Genomic DNA, 7340 nt, shown 5'->3' on the forward strand with positions numbered 1-7340 from the left:
TATAAAGGAAAGATAAACAGGGCTCAACACTAAGTTAAAGTGGAAAATGGAACATGTTAACCTTGCCAAGGTGTTTTAACTCTTTCCCCCTAAATGTCACAACCCATTTAAGGAGTCTTCAGAAAGATTATTTGTGCCAGAAATGCAGATTTGTACCTGGGAGCATTATGAACACTCAGTTATAATGTTATCTAGTATCCTTACTTTCTCAGTTTATAAGATTAGTACTTGACCTGTAAGTTTGTCAAGTTTAGCTATTTTACACAGATTGTTACAAAAAAAAACATAACGAAGGCTTTCCTATAGCATATTAAGAATTACAAAATACAACGTATTTAATGAAATAACTGGGAGTACTAGTTACATGTTCATTATTAACTCTGTCTTTATTTAAACTAAGTCCCTGACCTTCATAATTATAAGCACTCTGTGGCTCATTAGCTCTGGAATCCTGCCTGTTTGTGAAGTTATAAAGTGAATTCAAGTCCTGTGTATATCCAGTAATTTACTTGATCCTATGACACCTACTTGGTGTCAGAAAGGTACCATGCGGGGCGCCTGGGTGGCTCAGTGGGTTAAAGCCGCTGCCTTCGGCTCAGGTGATGATCCCAGCATCCTGGGATTGAGCCCCGCATCAGGCTCTCTGCTCAGCAGGGAGCCTGCTTCCTCCCTTCTCTCTCTGCCTGCCTCTCTGCCTGCTTGTGATCTGTCTGTCAAATAAATAAATACAATCTTTAAAAAAAAAAAAGAAAAGAAAGGTACCATGCCATTCATTCCAACAGGTTAGTAAATGTGAATGATCTCCAAGACTAGTTTCAGGTGGAAAAGAATCAAAGTTCACACCCTAACAGATATGTGATGAATATAGGAGGGGACACGCTTAGTCAGTATTATCACATATTGACACCTAATTAAAGACAGGGGGTCATAAACGAATAAGTGGTCATTAACCTTGCTCCAGACAGCCCCACCCTGCCAAATGTAAAGAATTAAAACTTAATTCTAACAGTTTGCTAATTATTCCTTTCTAGATACTACATTTATAATATAATGTGTTTTAGTGTGCCTGTAGTATGTAAGACACCACAGGTAGAATACAGATTTATAATAAACAATGGGGCAGTCCTGATAATTTAAGAGTTTGACAAGTGTTATTTAAAATTGTATTTTTCCCAGTTATTTATGTATTCATTTTATAATTTTACTATCAAGCACTACTATTGAGTTCTTTAATATAGCCGTGTCTAGTCCATCTATATCCTCATCACTTAGCATAGTGCCTGGCACATATACACATACAGGTGTTAAATAAATGATTCCTGAATAAATGAAGGAAAGGCCATTAACTAGGTTTTCTTATGGTGGACTTGAAACTTTACTGAATAATATGGAGACAAAGGTAATTGTTGGGTAATTGTTATGCAAACGGATTATTAACTAAATAAAAAGCCAGCATGTCCTCCAATCTAAAACACAATCCACTTAAAAATTATTTTTCTTAAAAGGAAGAGATAAATAAAAGGGATTTGTTTTAGTTTTGATTTTCACTATGATTACATTGGGACATCAACACTGGGTGAAAGTTCATTTTTGAGCCATTAAACGTTTTTGAAAATGTTTTTTAACATTTTCAAAATTGAATAAAATTGAATGAATTGAATGAAATATGAAGTGTCCTATAAAATATCATGACTCCTCTTACCACGAATTCTGGGTAGGTATGTGTTTTGTCATATGTCCATTTACTTGGCATTTCTTTTGTTTTGTTTTTAATTACCCAATTTCCCATTTGTAACACTGAAAGCTTTTCATCTCCTCTGCTTGGCAATTTCTAATCTCCACTGACATTTGCTCATTATCAACCCCAAGAAAGATGTTGGCTATAGTTGAAAATAGTTTAGCAAACTCCTGATCAAACCACTTTTAATGGTTCTATCTGGAGTGGACCTATAATAACTGGAATCTTGACAATTCTTTGTCACTGTTTAGACCAATTTCCTAACTAGGGCTCAAAAAACAAACAAGCAAAAGATACACCATTAAGCAACATTTTTCTTTCTTCTCCTTTACCTATTATTGTACTACTAGCAACCATTTATAGTCTCTATAAATACCTAAACAAAAATATTTTTGAGACCTAACAATGTCTTCGATAGTGTACTATATCACATATTTATCTTTTGTTAAGTGGAAAGGTAAGAGAGTTTTGGTTTGGAGTAAAACATTAATGAAGGATATTTACCTAAAATGAAATGGTAAGAGATAATTTTTAGGTAGCAATTCTATTTGGTTTTTCACATCCTAGTAAATGGTCTCAACACTAACAACACAGATTTCATTACTCACTGAATGTCAAATGGGAACTATGGCCAAAGTTTCTCAGGGCTTATGAATTACTGTCCCACTGCACAGCCATGGAAATGCCATCGAGAGTATCAATGCAGAACTGCAAAATCATGGTTCATATTTTCAGATCTGAAATCAACCCTGGAGTCTGGCTGGTCTAAAACCTCTATTTCAGAAATGTCAAAACCCAAATTCAGGAAGTTTGTGATCTGTTCAGGGTCACAAAATCTAATATATGAACAACAGAATCTAAATTCACTGCACCAGACGCCTATGCTAGAGCTCTCTTCATTTTGCCAGCTAGTAATAGTATTTACAGGGTATTGCTGCTACTTTATGAATTTCTATCTCTTAAAGTCATCAATACCTACATAAATACAAAGATACTATAATCAAGCCAGTCACAGAGGCAGGCAAAAAGCCATTTGCTCCACGAGATATCCATGAGATACTGGAATACTGGAGATACTGTGGGAAGGCCATGACAGCCAGATTGAATTGTGATCTCAACCACCTCTAAAAATTGTTCTTTCCTTCTTTCTAGTTATACATAGTTTGGTATAAAAACAAAAAAATCCAGATTTCATATTTTCGTCCTGAAACAACTGTACAAATCCAGGCTGACTAAAGACACTACAGTCTTTCAACAGTTGCCTTCAATAAGAGAGTTAATAAATAAAAAGACATCACCATTATCACAGTGTATTTCTGACTTCCATATTAAGTAAGTGGCATTTATGTAATGTGCCTATGACCAATATTGTAAAGGATTTTTTTTTACTGCTTTGCCATTCCTCCAAAGTGAAAGGTGTGAAAGGTTATGAAATAGCACAGAGGGATGTACCATTTAAAAATGTGAAGAGAAAATCATTTTTATGGGGTGATTTTAATGGGGTGTCCTCCAAAGAAAAAGGAACTTAATTATTCTACTTCATTTTGTTGTCCACATCTTTCACTTTGGAGGCCAGTTAGCAACATAAGGTAACACACAAATACTGGAAATTAATTACGAAATTGACGATGGCTAAATGCTTTACTGAGCTCTTCTGTAGTGGAATTGGTCTCAATAATCTAAGAAGCATTTTCAAGCACTGCTTTAAAACACATTTCAATGGCAAAATTTACAGTTTGCTATAAGTAGGCTGTTTACTAGTATATAGTATTTTGTGTGAACTAGAAACCACTTATTACTGAAATCGCCAAGAAATATCTTTTTATGTTAGGAGTAGTATGTGTTGGTACGTACAACAGCACTTATTAAAATCAAAATCATCTCCAAGATGGGCCCCTAAACCTTGCTCTACAAGGTCACACTCTCAAATAGCCAAAGAAAACTCTCCAAAGTGATTTCTGAAACCTGTGCTTCTACCACACTATTCCTTTATTCTTTTCTTAGTACAACGCCCTCCACCAGACCCTATGATCCTAAAATCTAACAGCTCCTACTTTAAAGCTCAAGTATACACTCTAACCTTCCCAGATTCCTAACCTCCTTTCTCTTTAAATACCCTACTCCAAGTTTCTACACTGCAGGATGAATTTCACCAAACGGGGTTTCCTCCCTCTTACTTATTTCTTCGGTCTTTTAAAAAAATCTCTGCCCCCTTTCTCCATCAGTCCTCCTTCCCTTTTCCTGACCGTCCAGTTCCACAGCACTTGTACCTTGCCTCCTCTCTTTTTTTACCAAATCGCACCTCAGCTTCGTAGACCATACTGAGGCACCCTCGCTGGGAGAAAAACTATGTGGTATTTCTCTTCCCTTCAAACTCCTGCCTTGTGAATACCTGCAGCTCCTTTTCCTGGGGATCCCCTCCATCCTTTGTGGGGGCGAAGTAGGGAAGCCCCTCTCTGCTTCGGTCCGTCTTGCACACTCGGGGCTACTACGGCAGGGCGGGGCGGGGCGAGCTTGGCCTTTACTGCGCCACAGCAGGTGGGGGGTGGGGCGGTGGCTAACCGCGCCCAGTCCGATCTCGGACAGGCTGAAGAGAGGCAGCGAAGGAGATGGGGCCGCTCCCACAGCCCAGGACGGGAACTCACCTTCTCTGAGGCAAGGGCGGGTGTCTACTTTAAAACTACTGCCCCCCCTCCCCGCCGCCGCCATAGTGGAGCCGCCAAAGCCGCTGCCGCCGTCGCCACAGCCACCGGCAGGCGGGCTGGCAGGGGTGGAGGTGGCGGAGGAGGCAGGCACAATCACTGCCGCCGCCACCGCCGCCGCCGCGCAGGCGGTGTAGGAGGAGGAGGAGGCGGCAGAGACGGTAGCTTCCTGAGGGGAAGACTCTGCCGCCAGCGGTGTGACTGTGCTCGGCGCCGCCGCCATCGCAGCGACGCGCCGACAATTGCACTTGCGCCTCACTCCCGTTAAGCTCTTTTAGCCCCGCCTTCCGTTTAGCCCCTCCCCCTTCACCCCTCTTTTCCACGCTTCAGCTCGAGCCTCGTTCTCGCTCCTTCTCCCCACCAATAGGAACGCTTTAGACCCGCGGGCTGCTCCTCCCCCTTCCCCACCGCTTGGCGTCACCCGTTTCCCTTTGGAGGGGAAGCGTTGATGGCCAAGGGCAAAGGGCAAAAAGCGCGGGATGTAAAAGCACGTGGGCCTCACACAGTGAGGCCTCTTCCTTTGGAGGAGCTGATCTAAAACCAATTTAAGGTTTAAAAAACGTCTGGAAACCAACTGATTTCACCTCCAAAATATGTCTTTCTTGTAGCCCTCAGTACAGAGAACAGAAATAAACAGAATATTTGGTCATGACATTTTCGTCTTGGGGTCGTAAATGACTATTATCGATCCATCTACCCTTTTAAATTATGGTAAAAACCTGTGAATCTGGTACCCAACCAAAAAGCTGGAATATTACTGATAATTTAAAACTTCTCAACATTTTCCGCCAACTGCCATCCTAAAGAAACCAGTATCTTGATTTACATTTACTATTTCCATGCTCTTGTTATGTATATTCTTATTACATACATGTATGCCTAAACAATGTTTTTTACTTTTCAAATTCAGAACATTTTGTATCTTTTTCTAAGTTGCATTTTGGGACGTTTTTCTTTTGCTAAACATTTTGTTTCTAAGATTCACTCATGTAGCTGTAGCTCATTCACTTTTAATGCTGTATAATATCCCATTCATTTTCCTATTGATGGATATGTGTCCTGGTGCTTGTGTGCAAAAGTTTCTCTTGGGTATTCTCCCTTCCATTCTTATTTCCATTACCCTATTTCAAGTCACCATCTCTTGTCAGAACTATGGCTTCTGTCTTACTGGTCTCCTTTCCTCTGATTTCAATCCCTTCCATGGCTCCCATCTCATCACTCTTACTTTATGATTCTGCAATATTAATTACAGATTCCTATGAAGACTGTCATTTCATTATGCAATGTTGTATATATTGTTCCTTTTTCCTGAAATGCACTTTCCCCACATTAAGCACATGTCTCATGAGCCCTTATACACCCCTTGAAACCGAGATAATACATTCCTCCAGTAATCTGTTCTGTCCTACTTAGACTTAATTCCACCCTCCTCTGTGCTGCCCCTATATCCTGTGCATATTTGTATTGTGCTCCTTTTTTCTCCATAGCCTGGGAACATTCTGATACAAAAGACAGTTGTATTTTTGAATACTTGTGCTCCAGCACAGTAGAGTCCTAGAGTCAAGGTCTTGAACCAGTGGTTCCTAAGGCTATGTCCCTAAATCCCTAGGTCTGTCCCACAGAAATGTTTTGTTTAACTGTAAAGTTGTTTATTACTTCCTTGTCAATATTTGAAAGGGTCATTTTATGCCAAGAAAAAGTTTCCTAAAAGCATTTGAAAATTTGGCAGTATTGACCGTGCATTTCTGATTAGCAAATCTGAAGACTTGGAATACTGGGCTCTCAGGAACATGTCTTTGCTGTTTTGTGGTTCAGTAATTTACCCAAGATTATCTGAGGTATTGAATGGTTTCTCTAATTTTCTATCCTGTCTTTCTGGAAGTTAGTGCAATGTTCACTCATCAAAGCAATTACTGAATAGATCACACACAAGAAATATACCACTGAAATAGCCAATAGGACAAGGAAAGCCTAGAGAGGGAATGCAATTTTATCCCTTCCAATATTGTGTGCAGGGGGAGGAAATCCCTCAAAAACATTGCTTCTCGGATACAGGTCTGTGAATCATCAGTCTTACACAATTCATAGCACTCACCATAGCACATACCTTCCCCAATGTCCATAACCTAGCCACCCTATCCCTCCTGCCCCACCCCCCCAGCAACCCACAGTTTGTTTCTGGAGATTAAGTGTCTTTCATAGTTTGTCTCCCTCTTGGGTCCCATCTTGTTCATCTTGTTTCATTTTTTTCCCTCCCTTCCCCCCACGTCTCTCAAATTCCTCATATCGGAGAGATCATATGATAATTGTCTTTCTCTGATTGACTTATTTTGCTTAGCATAATACCCTTTAATTCCATCCATGTCCTTGCTGGCTGTCCTGCCCTCACCCCCATCAGCACTTTCCTTGAACCCACTATGTGGGGCCCCAAAACTACCACTTTAGACTTTAGCCTGGAATTTTTAAAAATCCATGATGATTTTCATCTTTTTCATTAAAGAAGAAGAGGAGGACAAGGCTAAAGAGAGAAGGAGATGGGAATCTGATTTATTCAAGGTTCATGTTCATTAGATAATATTCCAAGTTATATATGATATGCATAATATACGTATACATACATTATGTATGTGTTTTATATTAAATAAAACATTGATTGGGCCCTTAAAAATATTGCTTCTCAAAATATGAATCGCCATCCACTTGTATAAAAACTAGTCAATCAAAATCTTTGAGGAGTATACATCACTCAGGACTTAGTCAGCAAAAGAGAACCCGCACTAGGTATTTTATAAGGTTTTTTAAATAATATTTTTATTTATTTGTTTGACAGACAGAGATCACAAGTAGGCAGAGAGGATTGCAGAGAGAGAGGAGGAAGCAGGCTCCCCGCTGAGCAGAGA

General features: G+C 39.9%; 1 protein-coding gene across 2 annotated transcripts in view; it reads right to left on the bottom strand.

Moving 5' to 3' along the window:
• The window catches only part of ZMAT1 (zinc finger matrin-type 1), a 50449-nt gene extending 46192 nt beyond the window's left edge, over positions 1-4257 (bottom strand). For both annotated transcript variants that reach the window (XM_080795826.1, XM_080795825.1), the window contains exon 1: positions 4131-4257. The gene's annotated coding sequence lies outside the window, so the exon portion shown is untranslated. The remainder of the gene's footprint in view (positions 1-4130) is intronic.
• Between the last annotated feature and the right edge of the window lie 3083 nt (positions 4258-7340).

This window comes from Martes martes (assembly GCF_963455335.1).
Source record: "Martes martes genome assembly, chromosome: X".
NCBI classification, from domain to species: domain Eukaryota; kingdom Metazoa; phylum Chordata; class Mammalia; order Carnivora; family Mustelidae; genus Martes; species Martes martes.